At 54.0% G+C, this 10318-nt stretch overlaps 1 protein-coding gene across 1 annotated transcript in view; it reads right to left on the reverse strand.

The window, feature by feature from the left end:
* DISP3 (dispatched RND transporter family member 3) overlaps positions 1-5426 on the reverse strand; it is a 51235-nt gene extending 45809 nt beyond the window's left edge. The window contains exon 1 of the mRNA XM_077763805.1: positions 5377-5426. The gene's annotated coding sequence lies outside the window, so the exon portion shown is untranslated. The remainder of the gene's footprint in view (positions 1-5376) is intronic.
* Between the last annotated feature and the right edge of the window lie 4892 nt (positions 5427-10318).

Raw genomic sequence — 10318 nt, forward strand, 5'->3', positions numbered from 1 at the left:
CCTCTGCACACTGTCTCCCAGGACATCACTCTCTGGTGCCAAGGAGCCTGCCATAAGAGACCTAGATGACACCTACTAGTATCCGAATCCAAGCCAGTCCTCATTGTCTCCACCACCTCCTCATTTCCAACGGTCAAGTTCACTGCATACAGCAAGACCCTAATCTGCCTTGTGACGGCTTTTTTTGAATTTCCCAAGTTCCCATCTGGTTCCCTCAGAAGGGAGGAACAAAGGAAGGAAGCAGGATGCCAGAATCAAGGGCATGCCTAGTGGGTTCATTCCCGAGACCCTACACTTCAGTAAAGTCCCCCAGGGGACGGTCCCAGGACCCTGCGCCAGGCTCCTTCCCTCCAGGATTTGGCAGAGACACAGTTTCTGTTGGCACAAATGCCAGCAAGCGTGACAAGACCTGGAGGGGTAATATAAATAGCCTGCTGCTGCCCATCAGCTCCACCTTCCCCTCGGCTTGGGTTCCAGACTTTCCCCTTCCTCACCCCCAGAATAAACCTGCTAATGGGGCTTCAGTGGGCTCCCCCTACCTCCTGGCTAGCTGTGTGACCTTGGGCAGGCGAGTCAACCTCTCTAGCCTCAGCCCCTTCAGCTGTGAAGTGAAAGAAGAACACCTACCTCCCAGTGTTGTGGGCATTACAGCAATGAATATACGTAAAACATTAGTACAGCACCTGGTGTATGATCAAAGTTCTGTATTTGCTAGTGTTGTCGTTTATGATGATGCATAGGTGGGGACCTGGGCAGGTCGGCGGTGTCAGGTTTGAGCTGGGGGTGCAGGGTGTGGAGGAGAGGATTTGGTGCAAAATGCAGTGAAAGCCAGCTGCATTTCACCCCGTGCTTGGAAGAGAAGTATTATCTTTACTGCCTGCATCAGCTCAGCAACTTCACTGAGGCCACTTGGATGCTTCCCATATACTCAAGGAGGCCAGCCGGGCTCCCTGGCATTCAGGCTGTACCACCAATGTGCTGCATGATGCTGGGCAACCCATCCCCTCTGAAGTAAACTCCCTGTCCGGAGCCCTGACATCTCACAGAGGTAAATGTTTTTTTCCTAGTCCAAGTCTCACAGAGGGCTCCCTGAGCCCATCCACAGGCAGACAGATTTGGACTCCCATGGCTGGTGACAGTCCAAGATGCAAAGGCAAAGCCCCCAGTTCCAGCCTCGGAAACCCATGCCCCCTGAGAGATGGCCAGAGCTAAACTCAAGGGACAGCACTGCCCTTCACCCTTCACCCTTGGTGGGGCCAGCAGAGGAATTTACATTCTTTTGAAAACCAGTGTGTAAATGGTTTCTTGACAAAAACTGTTCATTCAATGAATGAATGAGTGAATGAATGAATGAATGAATGAATACTAGGAACAGTGCAGAGTACTGGGCAAAATAGGGTCTTTTGCTTTATTTGATTAAAGTCTGACTCCCAAGTGGCCTCTTTTAGGTGCACGGCTTTGGGCAAGTCCCTTCACTTCTCTGAACCTTGATTTTCCCATTTATTAAATGGGAATGATGATCCATACTCCAGGAGACGCTTACAAGGTTAAGTGAAATAGTATATATAAATGCTTAGTAGGTAGTCAACAAATGGCACCATCATTATTAGCATTGTAATTCGCAGCCTGCTGCTCCATTTGTAAGGCAGAGGACTGAGGCCATTAGCCTTGAATGGTGGCAATATCCAAAGAGCTCCGGTGCCCGCACATGTACACGTTAACTGCAGCCCTCCCACCTGTGTGTCTTCCAGCTGGACGGAGCAGGAGCGGCCGTCTGGTCTCTCTGTGACCAGGCAGGGAACTCTCTCACTGGGGGAGGCTCTGACACCTTCTCTGGGCTATCCCAGCAGCATCTGTACCTCTGGCTTTTGTGGAGCAGCTAGAGTGTGAGCCGCGCTGTCTGCCCGTGAAATGCGACTTTCAGAAAACATGCGTATTTGTGAGTTGGTGCATGTTTCTATTTTGGGCCGACACTGCCCTCTTTATTTATTTTCTCTGGGCTTTGCATTTGGAACCTAGCTTGGAAGGGTGTTTTGACAGACTTTGACAGCGCTCCGGCTCCTCTGGCGGGAGACTTGTTCTGGTAGGGGAGGAGGATTTAAAATGGGCCTCAGCTAGGGCCCATTGACAATCAGACACTCCGGGGCCTCACTGGCCCAGCCCTGGGTTTCTCCATATTTGGGTGGAGGGTGTAGTAGAAGAGGTTCAGGCGAGGAAACAGTTTCAAAGAGGGGGAAGAAACCCTAAGAGACTGATCACTGAGCTTCCAATCATAATACTGCTACCATCATTATCAACACCAGTAAGGTTTCTATCAACTGCTGCACCACCACCACCATTTTGGGGGGCCTATTTTTATGACTGAGTGTGGGCTGGAGGACTGCCCTTAGGGAAACCAACTCATCTTTCAGCATCTCACTGTGCTCATCTGTAAAGGTGATTTTGCAGTAGTCAGCTCACGGGGCTGTAAGAAGTGGCCGCTCAGTCAGATGGTAGCAGGGACTGTCTTGCCTCCTGGTCTCACATCTTGGCCAGCTGCCCATGGACAGCTGACTTGGTCAAGTCTTAGGGATTTGGGGCTGACTGCCAAGACCCTACCCACCAGGCAGGCCTCTAAAGCTGCTCTCAGAGAGTCTCTCCTCTGTGGTCATTGATAACCAGCTCAGAGTTGACCTTAACTCAGGGAAGGAGGACCCTCACTCAGACAACTCCATCTGCCTTTGGATGACCAGATGAGTGGAAGGGGTGATGAAGAGACCAGAGAGATGTTTAAATGTTTAAACCGTCAGACAAAAGAGCTTAAACCATGATTCCAAGGCTCTGAGGGTCAGGAGATCCAGGTTTAAGTTCCTACTCTTCTATTCATTCATTCATTCATTCACTCACCCACTAAGCATCCACCAGCAGAACCAGTGGTTCATGCAGAAGATATACTGACAGTAGAATCAGTGTCCACCCCAGTGGGGACTGCACTTCAGCAATGTGACCTCAAGAAAATTACTTGACATGTCTGGTCCTATAAAGGAAATCGTCTTAACATCCATTGCTCAGGGGACAGAATGAATTCACCAGTGGTGGGTACTTGGGGCAGGGGGGAAGGTACCATAACCCCTGAGGTTAGAACCATGGTTTTCAATCCCACCCACACCCAAGAGTGAATTGATGTTCCACATTACTAGGACCAAACAGGGACTCTTGAGCGTCACTTCAGCCACCCCTGCACCGATGGGAAGCCTGAGGCTCAGGGAAGGGAAGTAACTTGCTCAAGAACACACTGGAAAACTGTGGCCAAGCTGAGACTAGAACCCAGGTCTCCCCACTTCCACTCCAGTTATTCTTCTACCACATCACACTGGGACTCTTCCTTTTCCAATGGAGTTTCTGGAGTTTAAGGGCAAGAGCAGAAGAGGTATCAAAGGGCAAGCCAGAGCATGGGTACTGTATGCTTCAAACTCCCCGTGGGCTGAGGGCTTGCTGTGATTCCAGAACAGAGGAATTCCAGCCCATGGGAGAGACTGTGGAGGCTCTGGGACATCCAGCCCTAGAAACGTTCCCAGGGAGGGGCTGGAAGCCGCTGAGGCCATGGGCAGGGAGAGAGGTGCTGTCTGACTTTCAAAGGGAGGGGAGTGGAGGCATGGAGTCCGCCTGGAGAATAGAGTCAGCCCCTCCTAAGGATCAGCTGTGTCCATATGGGAGCAAAGAGTGACTGGGTCAGACCCAGGCTGAAGGAAAGTTGGGGAGAGAGTGAAGGCAGCTGGGAAAGGAGGAATTGGTGGGGAAGACAAAAAAAAAAAAAAAAAAAGGAGGGGGAGATACACATGGGAGAGGAGAACAGAGCAGGGAAACAAAGAAAAAGTGCAAGCAAAAAATGATGCAGAAAGAGGGGTGTGTACCCTGGTTGTAGGAGATTTGTCTGGAGTATGTATGAGGAAGGGAGGCAGGCACGGGGGTGGTGAGCAAAGCAAAATGGATTCTGAGCCTAAAACCAGGATTCTGTGAAGGCCAGACTTCTGCCCAGATTCCACTGGCCACAGCCTCTTTCTTCCGTTGGGCAGATGCCTGGCTTCCTGCTCAGGTCTGCATTGGTGGAGGGGGAGGGAGCGGGTAGCTTCTTCTCCCCTGCTCCCCACCCCCGCCCCGCCCCTCCAGCAGTGTGTGTGCACGGGGAGCCTGAGCAGCTCTGTGAATCACTGGGCACCCCTGTGAGCACCCAGGGGGGAGCTCTGGAGTCTGGGGCTTAGTAGGTTGTCGGGGAAACAGGAGGATCCGGAGTGAAGATGCCCGCTGGGATGCTAGTGCTTGTGCGAAGACCTGAGTGTGTCCACGTGCGAGTGGATCTTCCCTCTGTGTGCGGACTGTGAGTGGATGTATTTTTGAGTGAGTGGACTATGAATCTGGGTGGGGGTTGTTTGTGGGTGGTCTGTCGATTTGTGTGAGTGTGAGCGTGGACGGTGGGTCCGTNNNNTCTCCAAGGCCGCCTCGCGGCGCTGTCCGCGGTGCTGACCCGGGATGTGGAGAGGAGGGGACCTGCGCCCAGCCTCAGGGGGACCCCGGGAACCTGGCACCGGCTGTTTAGCAGACCGGAGCCGAGGAAAGGAAGCCTCCAAGTCTTTCTTGGAGGCGCCTTCCTAGTCCACATGCGGGTACCCCCCGGGGAGTTGGGAAAAGTTCTCCCAGAGGTGGGGTTGGCTCAGGGGACTCCGCGCCACTCGCTCCAGGAATCTTACCCCAACCCTCAGCGCTCGCTACTGTCCCGCTGCCCACCTCACCTCCAGCTTCCCTCGTGCTCTCCGCAGGGCACGGGGACCCTATCGCGCTGGGCTGCCCCAGAGCTCCCGCGCGCCCGGCTGGACTTGCTGCCGGGTTAATTGCTTTCCAGGACTCGGTGACAGCATGCGTGCACTAAGGTAGGGAGTGGATGGAGAGGAGGTCATTAACCTTTTCCTCCCTCCCACTCTAGCCGGGCCGAAAGCCCGATCCGGGGCGGCTTCAGACCGACTCAACTTTTATGGAATCAGTCATCCACCAGCGAGGACGAGCAGGAGGTGGGAAGCCTCCCCGGAGATCGGAAGCCTCGCCGACTGTGGACAACAAACTAGCCCGTGCAGAACGAAGCTGCCCCGGCCCCGTGAGGAGTTGGTGCGGAGCTGGGGCCTGGTCACGGGGGGCAAGCTCCGGGCTCTGCCCACTACCGGCTGGCTTTCCCGGGGGGCGCCAAGGCCTGCACCCAGGGCTGGCTAGAGAGCGAGAGAACTTCACACACAGCCCCGCGCAGGCCGGTGTAGGAGCGGCGCGGAGGGCTTGTCCCTCCCTCTGAGTGATGCACCCCCCAGCCCCGACCCGACCCGGATGGCGCCCAGGGGCCGTCGCACTCACCTCGGCTGGCCAAGCTGAGCTGGCTGAGCCGCGGGCGCGGGAAGGAGGCGCACCCGAGGGGCCCGGGGCTGCGGCCACCCCGCCGTGAGGACCTGTCCCCTCGCGGGAGTCGCAGGGTGAAGCTCTTCGTAGCTGCAGGAGGCCCGGGTTCCCCGCTCCGCTCCAGAGAGCGCAGACCGCGCACAGCCTGACGCTGATCCAGGTCCCCAGCGCGCAACCCAAGCGCTCGGCGCCGCCGCTGCCTTTTATTCGCCGCCCGCCTTTGTTTGGGTCCCGGCTGCTACCACAGGGTGTGGGGGTGTCCGGTGCAGGCTCTAGAGTCGCGTCGCCCCCTAGCTACCGGCGCCTCAGGCCTCCACGCCGCCTGGCTTTGCGTCAGTGGCCGGCAGGNCGGATGCCAGCGGGAGGGGCTGCAGGCGGCGCAGCGACCCCTGGGGGTCGATCCACGCCTCTGCAAACCGCCCAGGCTGTGCCTCCCGCCCCGCCCCCAAGTTTCGTAGGTTCCCGGGTCTCTTCCCCGCCTTCGCTCCTCTCCGGTCCGCAAGGCTTTGGCAGATCACCAGCCGCCTGGACACTCTCGGGCATCCCCGGGTCTCCTCCGGAGGGAGCTGCCAAACCCGGGCTCCTGGCGCCGTCCCTTCTTCCCTCCTCCATTCACCTCTCTGGCACCGGAGTCCAGAGCCACGCCAGCCCCTGGGACCGGGCATCCCTCCAGTTCTAGCACACGGTCGGCCACAAGGAGAAGGGACTGGGGAAGAGGCCAGTGCCTGGCCATTTCTCTTCATCAGCGCTCCGAGAGCACTGGCACTGGTATCACCAGGGGAGAGCAGAGGACCTGGCTCAAAAGCCAGGGAGCCGCAGGACCCCAGATGCAGGATGGAGAGGTTTTCACTTACGAAAACCAGAAAGGTGTGATGGGTGAGCCAGGAGTTTATCGTACATCCTCACACTGTGTGCTGAGAGGAGCAGAGAAGACAGAGATGGGGGAATCACAGCCTCTGCCTGCAGCAAGTTCCCAGCTTAGAGGAGAGATAAGAGCACCGGAGAGTTCTAAAATGAAACACCAGCCCCCTGCACCCACACACAGGTACTCAACCCATGCCGGTTTCCTCAGCCCTTCTCTTTAAAAGAGGAAAACCGAGTTAAGGGCATCTCTAACTTGAAAGCTCTGCCTGGAGCTCCCACTGTCACTCACCTGCCATTCCTGCTGTCTATGGTGTGCAGTCCCAGGGAGCTGTACCTGCTGGCTCGCTGCCAGCTGGACACACTGGTATTTATGACCGTGAATGCCTTGAGAGCTCATCTATGCAGAAGCAAATGGCCCGAGCCAGTGTCCCTGCCCCGGCACTCACTCCCCATGTGCTCAGGATCCTCAAGGGAACCATTGCCAGACTGGCCAAGCCTGTTAGGAGACTCCCAGTGGCTTCATCTGGCCTTGAAGACTTTGGGTTGGAGGCAGCTCCTGGCTTGAAGGGTGCCACCCTGAGCTGTCAGGGGAGAGAGACAGAGATAGAAGGCCTCTCTTGAGAAGTGGGGGTGTGTGTATGTTGCTACCCCAAGATCAGAGGCCAGATCTGACGTAGGGGCACAAAGGGGCACAAAGGAAGAGACCCAGCACCCCCCTGCACACTTCTGGTGTCTCTTGCCACATCCCAGAGAGAAGCTAGAAAACGCGGAGCCGTGGGACAGGGTGGAAGGAAGAAGGAAGGGGGATAGACTGGTTTTTAAGGGGGTAACACGGGAGACACAAAGTGTGTTCCCAAGCCCAGCTGAGAGCAAAGGGTTTTCTTTGCTGGGGGAATGGCTTACTCTTCTCGTTTGGTTGGATGGCTGCTTGCAGGAGCTTGCTCAAAGTTCTCTAAGGCTCCTGCACTGTTCCTCTCAGTCTGGCAGATCCACAGGGAACGCCATTGTGTGCCCCATGGTGCTGAGCCACCCTCAGCCCACACTGGGGACACAGTCCCCTCTCCCCTGGGAAAGATTTTCAGTGGTTTGGAGTCCCAGCTTCATGCCGCCTAGCTAGCCGCAGCTGTGGCCACCGTGGCCACACCCTCCCCCCAGCCCTCCCTGCTTCGGGGTGGGGGGGGGCTCCAGATGATCTCCAGTGGGGGATGGGCTTGCTCTGCCCTTGTCCAGGGATTTCTGGGTACCAAGGATGCAGAGGCGGAGGCCGTGGAGTGGGGGAGGAAGTGGGGACGAGTGTGGTGCCCAGGAACACTGAAAGGATGCAATTTTCCCAGGCTATCAGCAGAGTTTTAAAAATGCAAATGGAACCGGGCCTTTGAAATATGCCTGCCATAAAGTGGGGCTGGTAGTGGCAGCCGGAGCTGGCGCGGGTGTGGAAAGTCATGAGAAGCCTCCTCGCGAGGCCTCATCCTCATCCTTCGCCCCACTCCCTACTCTGCCTGCAGGATGCCTGTTTATGGGGCCACTGGGGATGCTGGAGTCAGAGATCCCCGCCCAAACTCAGGACACCTCCCTGAAGCCTCCTTGACCTCAATGATCTGCCCAACAGAAAGGCTGCAGGGAATGAGATTCTGTATCCCTGAACCCTCGAAGCCCCCCGTCCAGGGCTGTCTGCTGGAAGTTCTTCCTGGGTCTGATTTAAATGCCTCTTGGTGCCGATAAGCAGCTTCCCTTATACTCTATCTTCACGACTAATTGAAAAGCTTCTTTTGTGAGGGGTTTGAGCTATAAAGGGCTGCTTTGTCCTTCATTCCCATTTTTTATTTCTATTTTCATTTTCTCTCCAACCATGTCTGAAGGAGGGTTCTGAGCAGAGCCTCTGACTCCACCACTCCCGATAAAACTGTATTTCTGTCCCACCCCTTACCAGCTGTGTGACCTTGGGCAAGTCACTTCACCTTGCGGAGCTTAGTTATTTCGTCTATAAAATGGGGATAGTAAAAGTACTTATCTCATTGTGGGGCGCCTGGGTGGCTTAGTCGGTTAAGCGTCCGACTTTCGCTTAGGTCATGATCTCGCGGTTCGTGGTTTCGAGCCCCGCATCGGGCTCTGTGCTGACTGCCAGCTCAGAGTCTGGAGCCTATTTCAGAATCTGTATCTCCCTCTCTCTCTGACCCTCCCCTGCTCACGCTGTCTCTCTCGCTCTCCTAGAAATAAATAAAAATATTTAAAAAGAAAAAAGTACTTATCTCATCGTGGTGTTTATAAAAAGTTTATTAGATGAGTAAATCTCGGTGCACAAATAGCATTTAGCACAGTGTATGACACAAACCAAGCTCTAAATAAATGTTAGGTGATGATGATGATGGTGGTGGTGGTGGTGATGTTTACCTGTTGAGCGAGAGATCACCAGGAGGTGACCATAACACTTCTCACTTCTTTGCCCCATCGTTGGTGAGGTGGACTGTGTACAAACCATGTCCTCTCACCAGATGGTTGAGGGGCTGAGGGGAGAGTAAATGGGGAAGGTTGGAAGTGTTTATCCTGAAAAGTATAGTAGATTAAAACCGTTGCTCCATTGTTCCAGCATCAAGGGGAATTGAATAATTACATTTAAAGGTAATTCTCTCTTCCATCTGCTCACACTCTGATTTTGGAGCTCTTGGTCTCAACCTCCCGTCTCACCTTCTCCAGGAAGCCAGTGATTAGAGGCAAGTGAACTAGGGTGTGTTAGAAAGACCTCTAGATATAGGAGTCTTTTACTAATTGTATGACCTTGGGTAAGTCACTTCATTTCTCTGAGACTCAGTTTGCTCAACTGTAAAATGGGAGTATAATGACCTGTGTCTGTAATATGCCTGCTAGTATCTTTCAGCTGAGGTGGAGCACAGATTTACAGATAACAATCTGATAATTAGTCATATATATAGTTATATGTTGTTATAGTTACATATAGTTAGAGATAAATAGAATGATCAACCCCTCTTTCCATGACTTACAGGGTTGACTGCACTCCATTTGATATAATGGATGCAAAAGAGCTCAGGAAACTTGCCCAAGTTCATGGTGAATGAATTTCTGACTCAAGGTCATATAGCAAGTTCTTGGAAGAGTTGGGTTGGACCCGGGGCCTCCCTGGGTTCAGTCTTGAGCTTCTCCCAAGGCACCATCTTTCCTCTCCCTAGTCTCCTTCTTCCTGGAGCTATGTTCAGGAGGTGGCTGTGAGTTTATGGGGGGTACAGGATAGAGGGGCCAATGATTCAAGAGAAGAGAGAAAGGTGTTGGGATGGGGGTACCTGGGGAGACAGGGTCTAGGGGGACAGGGCAGATGGCAACCCTCCCCTCCTGCCTCCAGAATTCTGCAAGCAGCCAGAACTACCTTCAAGGAAGCAGACAGCCTGCGCCAGAGTGAATACAATCCAAGTTATTAATTGCCTGCAACAGTTAGCCCTAGTGCTTGGGCCTGCGGACACCTAGGCTCTGAAAAAAAAAAAAGTCAATTACAGCTTCATCAATATTCACTTTGCTGCATAATCCTCCCTCAACACTACAGACCACCCTAACCTCCATCTGTGTTTCTAGGGGGCCTTTGCTCTGACTCCAGCATCAGGAGAAAACTACGTCTTCCTGGGCTTTTCAAGAGTGGAAATGACTGAAGGGTTAGACCCAAGGGGGCATTACACATAGCAGGGCCAAAGCCCTGGCAGGGAAGAGCAAGACTGTGCCAAAGATCTGGACAGTGTGGCATTAGCCAAAAACTGTCCCATTGTGTGAGAGAGAGTATAGCCTCCAGGTTGAAGGGTTGAAGTAGGTTCCCTGAGGGTCTTATTGTTAGTAGTGGCAAGGGAGAGATCAGAAATACACCCCAATACAGTCAATACTAGCTTTGTGGCTTTGGGGAAATCCCTTCATGTCTCTAAGCTCATTTCCTCATCTGAAAACTGGGGACAGTGGTCACACCTCTCCACAAAAGGAGATTTAGGGAAATGCTGTGCAGAAGTGCCTAGCCCTATAGTGGTGGCACGGAGTGAGCTGG

This window comes from Crocuta crocuta, unplaced genomic scaffold (genome assembly GCF_008692635.1).
Source record: "Crocuta crocuta isolate KB4526 unplaced genomic scaffold, BGI_CrCroc_1.0 scaffold13, whole genome shotgun sequence".
In the NCBI taxonomy this organism is placed as follows: domain Eukaryota; kingdom Metazoa; phylum Chordata; class Mammalia; order Carnivora; family Hyaenidae; genus Crocuta; species Crocuta crocuta.